This window comes from Perognathus longimembris, chromosome 1 (assembly GCF_023159225.1).
Source record: "Perognathus longimembris pacificus isolate PPM17 chromosome 1, ASM2315922v1, whole genome shotgun sequence".
Lineage (NCBI taxonomy): Eukaryota > Metazoa > Chordata > Mammalia > Rodentia > Heteromyidae > Perognathus > Perognathus longimembris.
The window spans coordinates 63,166,415-63,181,671 of NC_063161.1; the positions used below are offsets into that span (position 1 = coordinate 63,166,415).

The 15,257-nt window shown below is 38.9% G+C and overlaps 1 long non-coding RNA gene across 1 annotated transcript in view; it reads left to right on the forward strand.

The window, feature by feature from the left end:
- The first annotated feature begins 1,709 nt into the window (after nt 1–1,709).
- LOC125366094 overlaps nt 1,710–15,257 on the forward strand; it is a 33,374-nt gene continuing 19,826 nt past the window's right edge. Inside the window, exon 1 of the long non-coding RNA XR_007213782.1 lies at nt 1,710–3,961. This is a non-coding gene — a long non-coding RNA (uncharacterized LOC125366094). The remainder of the gene's footprint in view (nt 3,962–15,257) is intronic.

Sequence of the window (15,257 nt, forward strand, 5' to 3'; positions counted from 1 at the left end):
ATAAAAATCAATCCAATTAACATTTGATTCTATTATTCAAAATAATTGAATGGTAAGGAGCCATTTGCTTTGATAGTATTTCATAGATTTAGGGAATGACAGCTGGCATACACTTTTTGGTGGCAGATTTAAGTTGTGTTCACTTTTTCTTTGGCTTGTTTTAAGACTGGGGCTAGAACTCAGTATCTGACATTTTCACACCTCCAACTTCTTATTAACTTTTCATTGAATTCATTAGGGTATCATTCCATTGCAGGCAGGCATTATTTGGGCATGTTAACTTTGACATGTGAACTTGGAACTGTGACTAGAACTCACGTTGTAACTTAATTCTACCTTTCTAAACATTGTAAAAATCAACAGTAAGTGTGAAGAGATCACTTGCTTTCATTGATGCTTTCTTTGGTTTTTACCTCCTTGGTAAATTTGGAAAGTATCTCATATCTGCAAATGTAAAATAGTATGCAGGGAAAGAATTGCATTTATAGTCTTAGTAATACATAGGAAACTTTTTTTGTTGTTTTCTGTTCAGTACAGAGAAGTGGATTGTTTCACTCATAATGCTGATCATAGGAAAAATGGTAGGACAAACCAAAATCAAGAAGTCAAAATTGAGATAAAAATACATAATTTAGGAGAAAAGCACCTTTTTTTGTCTGATAACTGTCAGTGTAAAAGTGTGTTTGCTAATATTCCTAAGAGGAAAATGCTTTCCATTTTGTCCTGGTCTGGCAAAAACAGGAAAACCACATTCCCTGGCACAGCTAGAGAAGACAGCTTTTGGAGATTGCTGTTCCTCTTGAAGTGGAGTCATTTCTCCTTTAATAGATATTCTTATCAAAGAAATCGTGAGTCTTCCCCATTTCCCATAAAACACAGTTCTAATGCCATGAGTTAAAAGGTGCTCTATTTTCACTAATTTATTATCTTAAATAGGGGTGTTTATCCATACTTTTGAGTTTTAGACAGACAGGTGTTTTGATTAAGTTTCCTCAGAAGATAGCCATCACCTGGTGAATTTTCTAAGCTCTGTAACAGACTACATGAGTATGTGATGGGTAAGCAGCTCAGCCCAGCATAACTGCTGCTCAGGATTCAATCCCTCACTCACACCTGTGAGCCAACTCACCTGAAAACATCCCTGGTCTTCACTCTTACAAGCATCCTAAGTTAGTTTTTTAAAAATCTTTAGACTTTCTAAAAGTTATGAGTAAATATTTTCCCTGAAACTTTAAAAATTAGACCAAATGGAATTTCATAATTAAAAAGCAATTCTGAAAAATTACAGGAGCTTGCAGAAGTGTCTGTGGAGCTCGCCACTGCTGTTGCAGTCTAGAGTCCATGTGTCATTTCAGGCTGAGCAGTCATCTCAAGTTAGTTTCAACCTCATCATAGTAACATGCCAGTATACTGTAGCTTCCTTATGTCTGTATTTTCTCTAGTGTTTACTCAGAAATCTTTTGTAACTCCATCCAGCTATGTATTTAAGTGATTCAGAAATATGTTCCTTAATTTATCATAGTCTGTCCTATTGGTAAGACAAATTATTTTAGCTCTCAGGCCTTGTTCTCTTCTAAGAGTCATTTCTGGAATGCGCTCAGCTTTTTATAGAATAACTTATTATAAACTTCTAATATTTTAATATATAATATATTTTTAATTTGAATTTACATGCCGCTTGGTTGGGCATTTTCTTCTTCATTGTTTAAAAGTAATAGATACACAATTTTTACCTCTGAAGAGTAAATTCATATTTTGGACCTTCATTAAAAAATGTATTCAGATAAAAAAATAAATTTGTGCTTATTAGGTTAGAGACTTTTTATCTTGGAAGCAATCAGAGTTTGATCAAACAGTAAAACAGGAAATCTGTAATATGACAGTGTTTTTATAATGGAAATTAAAATAGACGAAAAGGCATTTAACACATGGACTTCTGTATTTGATTGCAGCTCTGGAATCAGTAAGACATGTTGTTTCAGGCTTATTGCTTGGTCCTTGTTTTAAATGAGAATAGTATTTGTTCTGATTTTAGTGGGTGTCTGTTATGGGTCCATCCTATTTCAAAAGAATACATCTCCTGCCATAATTCATAAGGTTCACAAGCATGTTGTGCAATGAATAAATACTGGGTAAATGTATACCAAATGGAGTTTTCTTAGTATGGAATATAGCAAATATTTAGAAAAACTAACCATGGCTACTTTCAGGAAATAAATCATTTTTCATGACAGCTATCTTGATCCTATTTCTGTCTAATTTCTCACTTTCAACTTTTTTTTTTACCATACTATTTAGTGCAATTTGGATTTACTTATCAAAATATTTATTGTTTTTAATCATAGGATCCACTTATAATAGGATATACTTTCCAAATTCTTGATATTTAAAGTAGAAAAATAAGTTTTACTTGTTAAACCATTCTGAGTAGAATTTTTGAAGACTTATCTGACTTTAAAGACAAAAGAAATTTCAACTGATTCCAATTATTTTGTGTTTTTTCTTATGCTGTTTTTTTACTATTCTGGGAATAACTTTTCTTTTATATAAGGTACTTACTCTGTTTAGATGCTGACAACCACATTTTAGTGCACACATACACACACAGTTGAGGAAATCAGAATAAAAGTAACTGAGGGTATATTTTTAACATGTACGTGAGTTTGACATTAAATTGATTAAGATTTGAAAATTATTTTCAAATAGTATATTTGTACTGTGTCTTTTAAAGTGGGTTTTGAGTAACTTGGTATTTATTTTATGTCTAGTCAGTCTGTTACCATCAGACCAAAACAAGATAGAGTATTTTTGTTTTGACAAGAACAATGTTAAACATTAGATTGGTTTTGCACATAGAAACTTGATGGGTTCAGCTCATTTGAATGTATCTATTTGTATTACTGGCACTAGCAATATGAAGAAGGAAGGAAGGAAAAATAAAGACAGTGGTACTCCACGAGCACATGGATAGGTCTAGATGGTGTCTTGCTGATGCTGTTCCTGCATGCCAGGTGGATGTGATTGGCCTTGACTGCTAGGAACACTGGCGCCTTGGCAGCTCCACTCTGTCTCTGAGTAGGCATGGATTGGTCCAACTCCCAAAGTTGTTGAGGTCCTTCATACGCTGCTCTGCTTCAGTGTGAAAGTTTTGGATTAAGAGAGAAAGTAGTAGTCTAGTCAGACAATTCATGGCATATTCTGTTCTGTATTAATCATTTCTAAAATGGCAAAGGAGCATGAACAGTTGTTTTTTTTGTTGTTATGAGATGAGTATTTAAAGGAATGTAGGATGTCTAACTTGGAAAAGCAGAAGTTGTAGAGCTTAATAGACGCCGCTATTTGAATAGATTGGACTTAAGGCAGTTTGGCCTGAAGTTATAGACAAGGGCCAAGAGTTAGATCTCAACTCATGAAAACACATATTTTGACTCATTGGGTCTCTGAAGAGACCACCTCAAAAGGAAGTTTCCAGCTCATTGGAAATGCAATTTTTATCCATCAGTGATACTTTAATACATAAAAGAGAAACTAGCATAAAATCTTTCTTTAAAGTATATCAACATACTCTTGTAGTTTTAAATTTGTAAGTTGGTTACACCTAGTATTTTTTCTATTATAAATTGGTAAGTCATGGTCAAGTATTTCTAGTAACTTCCATTTGTCTTTGCTATATTTTACACTTCTAAACAGGAATTTTTACCTCTTGTTAAACTATTTTAGAAGAAAAATTTAGGATACACAGCGCTATTTATTTCACATATGTTTTTGCATTTCTCTCTGTCAGTATAGGAAATGTGCTGCTTTTGTTTTAAATGTTTCTGGCAAGATCTATCCATGGAAAGCAGTTTCCTGCTCACTAGGTGGTGGCCTGCTGCTTTCCAAGTGTTCTTGTAAGGAAATTTTATTAGTCCAAATGAAGCTTTTTTAGTGATTCTGTATTGTTTTGAACCTGAAGGTTCATGTGGTACATGTACAAAGGAAAATCGCTTGTGTTCTGTGATCCCATAGGGGATGAAACTTGGACATTTGGGGTCGTTTTCCTGGAACAGCAAGGCCGGTCTAGCACCATAGTGGCCCCAGCTTTAGGTGCGTTGCCCACTTGGTTCTCCGGGTCACCTTGTGAGTCAGTAACTGCTACAGACGCCTCCACCCACAAGCGGAACCGCATGCAGATCGCAATCTTGCTGCCCTGGGCTGGCATAGAAGGCTAGGCTGCCCACGGAAGCAAGCCCCCCTTGCAACATTTAGTAGTCCAGAAAGGAAACCTGCCCGTGTGAATCCCTGCTCCTTGGGGGCTGGCAGTCCTTCCCCTGCCCTCCGTGTCTCACTTCTGTTGGCATCACATGCCCCAAGTGATGCACGCCTGTGTGCATCCGAGTCGAAGGGAGTGTGCAGCAAGGCAGCTCAGTGCTGGAGTCTGCCTTACTGCTTCACATGGGAAAAAAGAAGACCTTTGTTAGCAAGTGGGGCAGTGCCGCTGTGTGAAAATGCAGTTTCTCCAGCGACTCCTTCCTCTTTGGAAGTGAATTATTGGTGAAGCATGCCCTGCTTTGGGTTGTTCTTTTAAATGTCTGCTCTTTTACTTCCAAAAATGTATAGTTGTAGGTGCTTTTCTAAAGTTTTACATTTTGTTAGATCCAAGACTGAAATGGAGTCGTTTGACAAGTTTATATTATATTGTGAGTTTATGTCCTTTAAAACTGCTTTTTGAGCAAGTCTATTCTTTATAAGAATGAAAGATGACTTTTTTTCCTTCATCAAAAAGTTTGTATGTTTTGGTTGATAAATAAATTTGTGTTTCTAGTAATTTGTCATTTGTTCTGTTTACTTACCACATCCTCTTGTTCTAAATGGAAGGCTGTCTACTTTTTCCCTTATTGCACTCCTAGCCATTTTCCCTGGTTAACCAGAAAAAAAAATAAATTTAAAGTGAGTGTATTTAAGTGTCTCTAGTGAGTGCCAGTTACTGACCTGGATATCATTAATTTTCCTTTTAGTTCACACAGAAACTACTGCTGGATGACCACCTTGAACTTGGGGGAGCAGGGGGAGGAAGGGCACCTGGATTAGTTTATTAGCACAGATTAGTAGAAAGCTCCAAAATATTCAGTGGCTCAGGCGTCACAGTTTGGGCTTTGAGAAGAGATGAAGCTCCATGCTCTGTTTTTACACGTGCACCTCTTTTCATTGCACATGGAGTGTTCCCTTCTCACATGTGTAGCTCAGAGGTCAGCTGAAGACCTACATAGTACACAGATTCCTGGGTCTCTCCTATGTGGACCCCTCTTTTCTGAGATTTTCCCGCTATAGCCAGTCAGGAAATCCTGAATTCTGTTGCCTACAAGTCAGTCATTGTAGCTTTTAGACTATGGAGTGATTGCAAAGGAAAAGCAGTGTAAACATGGATTCACTCAATGAGGGTGTTTGTTTTGGGTTTTTCTGTTTTTTGTTTTCAGGGAAGAGGGAGTGTTGGTGAGGATACTGGGATTTGAACTCCGAGCCTTAAGTTCTCCACAGTGAGATTGTGTGTGTGTGTGTGTGTGTGTGTGTGTGTGTGTGTGTGTGTGTGTGTGTGTGTCTGCCACTCCTGGGGCTTGAACTCAGGGCCTGCTAGCTGTCTGATCTTTTGTGCTTAAGGCTAGCTCTCTATCACCTGAGCTACACTTCTACTTCCAGCCTTTGGTGGTTAATTGGAGATAAAAGTCTCATGGACTGCCTGGGCTGGCTTTTAAGTATCATTCCCATCAAATTCCTGCTTATTTTGTTTGCTGTTAGTGCTTTCAAATATTTTTCTTCAATTAATGAAACTATGGGAGTTAAGAAAAGTTTCTTTGCCATTGTCTTCCAAGGAAGCTTCTTTTGACTAGCTGACATGTATCATGTCTGACATGTCTGCCTTTATGAATAAGGAAGTTGGGATGATTGCTTTTGCTTTGAAAGACTATAAAAGATTTCTTGAAAATAGTCTAGGCTGGGTTGGGAGTGTGGCTCAAGTGGTAGAGCAAGGCTCTGAAGTCAAATTCCAGTACAACCAATTTTTTTTTTTTTTTTTTTTTTGGCCAGTCCTGGGCCTTGGACTCAGGGCCTGAGCACTGTCCCTGGCTTCTTCCCGCTCAAGGCTAGCACTCTGCCACTTGAGCCACAGCGCCGCTTCTGGCCGTTTTTTCTGTATATGTGGTGCTGGGGAATTGAACCTAGGGCCTCGTGTATCCGAGGCAGGCACTCTTGCCACTAGGCTATATCCCCAGCCCACAACCAATTTTTTTAAAGTAACTTTGAAAAACAGGTAGAAACTAAGTTTTTGAATATGGGTTTCTAAAATATGGTTCCCTGATATACTGTGTCATAATGTTTATCATGATCCAGGGGCCACTTGAAATTACCTTGTGAAAAAAATTTATACTAAGCCACAGACAAGAGGAAGTCATGCTTTGTTTTTGTTGTTATGCTGGTCCCAGGCCTTGCACTCAGGGATTTTTTGCTCAAGATTTATCACTTGAGCCACAGCTCCACTTCCAGCTTTTTAGTGGTCAATTGGAGAGAAGAGTTTCCCAGGATTTACTGCCATGGCTGGCTTAGAACCACAGTTCTCAAATTTTAGCCACCTGAGTAGCAAGAATTACGGTTGTAGGCCCCTGGCATCAGGCATTGAGGAAGTCGTTCTTGCAAGGGCCTGACGAATAAGTATAATTTTATCCTTGAGGCAGAATGCAAGAGCTAGGATATGTCCATGGAGCTGGAGATAATGTTTTAAGGTACCGGGGAATATTATGGGGAAAGTGGCATGTGAAGTTATACTTAGGGTAATGTGTGGGAATACATTCCAGCTCTAGTAGAAGGACATGAACATAATTGTACAATAAAACCTCCTTATACTTGAGAAGTAATGCTGACTGTCCTGCATTGATGGCACACTTGCTGCCTCTCAGGCACTAGTGTAAATGCTTATTGTAAGGACCCCAGGAGCCAAATACTATTGGTATCTATTTTGTTGATGAGGAAATTAAGACATTAAGAAGGTGGATTACAGTCCAGACCAGCATGGGCAGTAGCACTGGGGAGGTGGCTCACATGATAAAGTGCTTGCCTGCCAAAAATAAGCGAGTTCCCAGGACTTCCACACAAAGGGGAAAAAAAGAAACAATGCCCTCTTAATCAGGGCATCATTCTAACAAAACATGTGCATGTCTTATCCTTCAGATACTGAAGGATACTTTAAATAGGAAGAATAATGCTTTGCTGCATGCAATGGGGAACAAGGACACGTGTCAAAAACACAGACTATAGTAATAATGTCAATAAAACTATCTACTGGACAAAAAGAATTGAAGCAAGATGCAAAGCATAATGGAAGTGGCCAGAACATTTACTGGGGCTGAATCTCAGGGCCTGAGTGCTTATCCTTAGCTTTTTCTCCTCAAGGCTAGCTCTCTTATCACTTGAGTCACAGCTTCACTTCTGACTTTTTGGTGGTTAGAGATATTCTGAGTGTCACAGAATTTTCTCTACCTGGGGTGGCCTCAAACCTTGATCCTCCAATCTCAGCTTCCTGAGTAACTAGGGCTTATAGGCATGAGCCACCAGGACCCCCAGGAATACACTTAATAGACAAAAGGCATGTCATTAGGGTGAGACTGAATTATTTTTACCGTCACAGAAGTTCTTCTTGAAGTATAAGGGACTTACAGCTTTACATTCTTCTCAAGAACCAGCTCATGGGAGAAAGTCATTGTCCCAAGGGTTGGACATATTGGGATAAAACTTACTGAATTATTTTTAAGACATGGTTTATGGTCTGAATAGGTAAGTTAAAGATCTATTGTTTAGGAAGGTTGACATTGATCAAGATGCATTGTACTAAAAAACTGACATGTTGAATTGAAACCCTTTTATACAGGTACTTAAAGATTAACAGCAACAACCACAAAGCTGAGGACCTGTGGCTCATGCCTGTAATCCTAGCTCCTCAGGAGGCTGAGATGTGAGTATCAAGGTTAGAAGCCAGCACAGGCAGCAAAGTCTGTGAGACTTTTATTTCCAATTAAACACCAAGAAAGCAGAAGCAGAGCTGTGGTTCAAGTGGTAGAGCATTAGTCTTGAGCCAAAAACCTCAGGGACATTGCTCAGGCCCTCAGTTCAAGTTCTAGGGCTAGTGTGCGCACACAGAAACACACACACAAATCCCAAGAAATTCCACAATCTTGGTGGGCTGCATAGGCTGGTTGGAAAGTTTAATGACAGTGTTGTTTCTCAGAGTTCTTGTCATCTCCTCCTCCATCTTAGATTCCCTTTACATTTCCCATAGCACATGGTTAACTGCTGCAGATCAACCATGATAAATGAGATGTGGAGAAAAATAGCTGTTTCTTTAGTGGACAGTCAGTGAAACTCAAGAGGCTGAGATCTAAGGAGTTGTTCGAAGCCAGCCAGAAAGGTCCATGATACTTATCTCCAGTTAGCTAGCAAAAAGCTGTCTCAAGTGATATGGATCAATGGTGAGTGAAAAATCTAAGGAACAGCACTCAGGACTGAGTTTGAGCTCCAGTACTGACATGAAAAACAAACAAGATGAAGGGACTGACTCTGTGATATCACCCCTGGGATAGACAGGACAGGAGACTTGAGCTAGGACTTGAGAGAAGAGCACCCTAAATTTGTGAACAGTTTGGGGGAATATAATTTTATATGTGCCAGTTCTGGGCTTAGGACACTGTGCTTTTTAAAGCTCAAGACTAGTTCTCTACCACTTACACAGCTCCACTTACAGTGTTCTGGTCCTTATTTGGAGAGTCTTAAGAACTTTTCTGTCCAGGATGGCTTTGAATTGCAATCCTCAGATCTCAGCCTCCTGAGTAGGTAGGATTACAGGAGTGAGATGCTGGTACCCAGTGGTATATAATTTTTACAGTTTCTTTCACAACTTCTTCATATCCAACAAACTGGTGAGATAATCAGATTTAGATGATGAAATTAAGCCCTGATTGGAATTTTAAGTGAAACCTCTGCAACTATTGGTTCTTGGCACCAAAGTATTGCAAGGCTTGTAATGTGTAACAACTGGTCCTAGATGTGTGGTCCATAGCAGGGGATTGGAGCCAGTGACTGCTAGTTCACACTGTGAAGGAATCTGTATATAGTCGAAGATTCCATCCTTTGTAATGTAGAGAAAAATAACCTATTAGAGCTAATCATGAATTATTTTAATACTATGTGAGGATGTTTTTGTATTCCTTTCAGTCCTACCCACACACTGCCTGCCCACAAGTAAGTACTGGTATTCTTGGGATAACAAGCATGAGAACTTTAGGGATATAGCTAGGAAAAGAAGACAGTAAATCTAAAAAAAAGAAAAAGATAACAGAGACGGCCACCAAACAGCAACATTTTTTCTTTGTAAGGTCTACTTTCTACATTTGGATTGAACCACATCCATAACATTGGCATGGAAAGACAGAAGAATAAAATGGGACCTGGTTTGAAGACCATGTTGCTTTTGGCTTGAATACTAAAAATTTAGTCAGGCACAGTGGTTCCAGCCTGCAATCCCAGCTACTTCAGGGCAGAGGTCAGGAGGATTGTGGTTCAAGGCCATCCTAGAAAAAAGCTTCAGAGACTCCCATTTCAACCAGTGTGGTACCTGGCATGCACCTGTCACCCCAGCTATGTGGGCTGCATAAGTAAGATGGTAGTCCAGGCCAATTGAGGGGAAAATTGCATGATTTTAGCTGAAAAATAAAGAAAAATGTTTGGAGGCATTGCCTAACTGGTAGAGCACCTACCTTACAAGTGTTAGAAACTGCCTAACAGCAAAAAGTGAAAGACACAAGAGAGGGAGGAGGAAAAGAAGGGGAGAGAAGGGCAGAGGGAGGGAAGAATGTAAAAGAAGGGAACGAAGGAAGGAAGAAGAGACCAACAAAATGGAATGGAAGAGGAAAAAAGGAGAGGAGAGGGAAGGAAGAAGGGAGACGGGGGAGGAAGGAAACAGAAAAGATACCGAGGTTCAGTGGGAATAAAGGATGGGCAAATCTAGGTTCTAAAGGCAGTGTTGTTAATTTCGCTGCAGGTGGCAGTCTTGGACATCCTTTCCAGTTGTTAATCTGGCAGGAACATTATTCAATTCACTTTGCTCTGATACCAGAGCAGATGCTAATGAGTTTTCTTTGTTACTTGAAAGACATTCTTTGAGCATGGTTAGCTTTAAGAAAATGTATTTAATTATTTTTCTCACTGGTTTGAAAAAATATGACTGGCAGAAGCTTGAATTAGATAATCATGTCTGAATTCCAACCTCATGATTAAGGATATTCAGAAACCTTGATAGAGTCTATTTTTTTTTCTTTTCACTTGGAGTACCAAGCATACCTGGAGTTGATGAATAATTAATGCACAAGGAACTTGCTATGTATTTATAATGCCAGAATGATTCTCAGAAGTTTCTGTTGATGGTAAATACCTGTTTTCCTCTATCTGGCCATTTGAAAAGCAGCCAGCCATTCTGACAGCTGTAATATACAGCAAGTTACCTGATAAGGACAGAAAGCGAAACAATTGTGTTTGTAATGCTATGTGACTGACAGTGAAAGCGAATTTTCAAAATAGCCATGCCTTTTAGCTCAAATAAATAAAATTTGGAAGTTTCTGCCAGCCTCCAAATGATTTTGAGTTATATATTAGGTGACTTGCCATCTTACTTTTGATGTCTTTGAATTCTGGCTAGAGAATTGCTAGACCACAGGTCTTTCAGGTTTTTAGTGTTTGGTATTATAATGGATTCCCTCCCCTCCCCTTCCCTCCCCTCCCCTCCCCTCCCCTCCCCTTTGTACTAGGGGCTTGAACTCAGGGCCTGAGTGCTGTACTTTAGCTGTTTTGCTCAAAGCTAATACTCTACCACTTCCAAATTTTGGGCAGATATTCTGGTTTCTCGTCAAATCATATAAATCTTTTGCCTTTTACCATATTTTGGGCAGTTAATTAGCGATAAAGAGTCTCCTGACAGGGCTGGCTTTGAACTGCGATCTTCAGAGCTCAGCCTTCTGAGTTGCAAGGATTACAGGTTTGAGCCAGTGGGGCCTAGCCATTTTTCTAGTACATGAAAAATTATGTGGACTACTGGTCACTCAGGGAGCTTTTCCCAGTCTCAGAAATAACTAACATGGAAGATCTCAACTTGTTAACATCTATCTGTGACACCTAATGGTGCTCTGCTCTTTTTTTTTTTTCTTGAGCAAATTTTCAGTTCAATGTTTATGATCAATAACTTTACTTCTTAGCCTAATTGCCCTCTGCTTGAAACATATTCAGTTGAATGAGTGATAGTTTAGGGAAGAAAACTACTTCATTCTAAGAAATAATTAGCAATCCTCTAAGATGAAAGCTTCTCATCAAATTTGACCTTCATATTTCTTAAGGGTTTGGTCATTTGGACTTAAAGTTTGGTAGGAGTAACTTAATAACTACAAGAGTCTCAAAATTTAAACTTACCAGTGTGCAAACATTCTTTAGATTTTGGTACAGACAGATCAGCTTTAAAATTTGTGTTAGAGGAAATTTAGGATATATAGCAAATGTTATAGGGAATATAGAAACTGGATAAGTTTGAAGGAACATCATTATTTTTAAACATGATAATAATACTTTGATAAAATATTCAAATGAAGGTTTTTCAGAAATCAGTACTAGAAATTTATTAAAACAAGAATGCCTTCCTAGTTGGGTACTGGTGGCTCATACCTGTAACCCTAGCTGCTGGGAGGACTGGGATCTAAGGAGGATTTTGTTCTGAAGCCAGCCCAACTAGACAGATCCAAGAGAGCCTTATTTCCAGTTAGCCCTCAAAAGGCAGAAGTAAAGCTGTGCTTCAACTGGTAGAGTGTCAGCCTGGAGCATAAAAATCACAGGAACAGTACCTATGCCTTGAGTTCAGGCCCAGCATACATTCATGCACATATACAATAATAATAAAAAATAATAACACCTTCCTAGTTTAAAATAAAAACAAAATTTCCTCTAAGTAATTTAATTAATAGCTATATTTATACATTTAATGCTTTAAATGTTCTTTTTCATAATTGTATTGAAATATTACTTAGAAATATGCATCATGTATGTATTATTTAGAACATTTAACATTTAGAAATAATGTTAAATAGATATTGACTTAGAAGCCCTGGTTCAAGAGTAAAAAAGTAGAAACTCCTTTTCTGTATGTGTATGTGTGTATGTTGACGCCATCTTCCAATAGTGATTTTAAGATACAGTGAATTCAGTGTAGTTGTACCACATTTTCATTTGTCTTCTTCATTCCACTAATTAAAAAAGAGAAAGGCAGTAAGAAAGATGTTGTGTTTTCTGGAAAGATTATGTAAGTTGTACTAATGGAATGTGCATGTGGTTTTATGTAATAAAATTAGCTTTATTATGTCATTAGTAATTCTACAGAAATTTGCATTCATAATATTTTGTTTTACAGTAGAAAATGAATATTGAGTCATTATTGCACACTGAATATCAATATTTATAGTAGTTAAAACAAACAGCTGTTTGTGTGTGTGTGTGAGTGTGGTATGTATATGTGTATGCCAGTCCTGCGGATTGAACTCAGGGCCTGGGGCTGTCCTTGTGTTTTTGTGCTTAAGGCTAGTGCTCTACCACTAGAGCCACAGCTTCTCTTCTGGCTTTTTGGTGGTTAATTGTACATAAGAGTTTTATGGGCTTTCTTGCTCCAGTTGGCTTCAAACTGTGATCCTCAGATCTTAGCCTCCTGAGTAGCTAGGATTACAGTGTGAGCCACTAGAACCAGGCTTACACAGCAATTTTTTTTATCTCATGAGTTTGAACAAGGCTACCCTTAGTGATGCACTTCCAGTCTCTGCTAGTTTCCACGAATTCAGATGAAGTATTGGGAAAGAGTCATTGGCTGGCTGTTGACTTGGGGTTGCAAGAATAACTAAGCCTTTAAGTGTGTGTGTTTGCCCGTGGGTGGGGGGGGCGGGGGGGGGGAGAGCCCAGCAGGCTGCCCTGATGGTCCTAACAACAGCAAGAGAGGGAAAACCACAAGGCACAGCTGCAGGTCTCAAACCAGTTCTTGTTTTGTACCTGCTATGGTTCTGCTGGATAAACAAACAGCCCAAGCCAGACACTGGCAGAGGGTGCCAAGAGTGCGGGCCAGCCAGAATGTGTGGTCACCTTTTAAACTGGCCAGATGGATTTGGAGTGGGGGAATTTATTTCCACTCTGTTGCCTTTTTAAAAAATTATGAATTAATTTGTAGTGAAATATTCATCAGCAGTTTGTATGCTAAACAGCAAGTGTTTCTGCTTTTATGCTGTCTTACTTTGTGCTGATTTGGGGGGTTGAACTCAGGACCTACTGGTTCTCTAATACTTGACCTATAGTGCCATTTCTGGTTTTCTACTTTTCTGCCAGGGCTGGCTTTGAACCATGATCCTCAGATCTCAGCCTCCTTATTAGCTGAGTCAAAGAGAAGAGCCACCAGCACCCTCAGTTACAGCATCTCCTGTTTATGCCCATATTGAGATGAACCTAGATGGCAATCCTCCTGTTTAATCTTCCCACGTAGCTGGAATGAAAGAGGCATGCTACTATACCCAACTTGTTTTATTGTGATGAGGACTCGGGTTGCCAAGGCTGGCCTTGGACAGAATTCTCTCTCCTCCCAGTCTCGATCAGTGAGTAGCCAGGACTGCAGGCATGGGAGAGCACTGAGCCTAGTTTAGTTTTCAGTAGAAGAAAAAAAAGTCCATGTCAAGCACTGACAAAATAATTAGGGGTTTGTTGTTAGAGATGAGAAATATCTGTGAGAGCTGGAGGCAGCTCGGAATGTCTTCCCTGTCTGTGGCTCTCTGTTTCTCTTTGCATCTGGCTTCTCTCTAATTGAACCAGATTCCTCCATTGAGTGGGAAGATGGCCAGCAGGAACCTTTTACTCCAATCCCCTCAACTTTGCAATCACTGAAAGAAGAGAGATTAGCACTGCGGCTTCTCCCATTCATTACCTTTGATTCTTTGGTTCCAGAGCTGAAAAAAAAAGCTTACTTTCTTCATTAAAGACAAATTCTTGAGGTTTACTGCATGCTAAGTTACTGATTTATGAGTTCTCATGATTAACTTAATTCTCCCAGGAACTATTAGAGACAATCATATAAAGTAGATGTAATTCCATGTTATGCACATTTTACAGATAAAGAAATTGAACAGCAAGATTAAACCAAAAAAAATGAGGGAGAGGAGTAACAAGTATGATAAGAAATGTACTCACTACCTTAAATATGTAACTGTAACCCCTCTCTACATCACCTTGACAATAAAATTAAATTTAAAAAAAAGATTAAACAAGTCTCCAAAGCCCCAGAGCAGATGATTAGTTGATCCAAGACTCAGTACAATAATGTCTCATCTGTGGACAGTACACAAGGGAACTTGCATAACTGAGAGTTTAGAGGGAAGTGGGGACAAATAGTAGTTTCATCATACTTCTTTCCTAAGAAATGGTAACTCATGTTGTTCAGTAGTTTTATGTAACTAAGAACTGATCTTGGAAAGAAATACATTTATAATTTCATTTGTGTTTGCTGACCATGTGCAATTGTGTGTGTGTATGTGTATGTGTGTGTGTGTGTGTTTGTGCTGGCACTAGGGCTTGAGCTCAGCACTTGGACACTGCTAGCTTTTTCCGCTCAAGGCTGGGGCTCTAGCATTGAGTCACACCCCCTACTTCTGGCTCTTTGGTGGTTAATTAGAGATAAGAGTCTCACAGACTTCCAAGGCTAGCTTTGAACCACAATACTCAGCCTCCTGAGTAGCTATGATTATAGGTGTGAGCCTCTAGCATCCAGCTTCACAACTCCTAAGAGTCAGAAAACAATTAACCTCAGATTTTTCTGGATAGCTGCAGAATGAAGGGACTAAATACAGTTTTAAGCGGTGAGTAAATAAGCACGCATACCAAACATCTTCAATAAAAAAAAACCTTCCATTGGTTTCATTTCATCTTCATTGTGATTAGCCCAGTTTGATCTTTGCACTATTCCTGTTCTTTGTGTGGGCATTAGTTATCATCAACTTTATAATGAATTTTAATGTTAAGTTCTTGAAGAAATGCTTTGTGATACTGGACATCAATTAAGCATTTAGATGCAGCAAACTAGTTGTAAATTAAAGTTTGCAACTGTAAGATGGATTCTTTGAACTAATGGTGTGAGAAAATTCTTTTGCCTTCTGAAGTGTGGAGAAAACTAG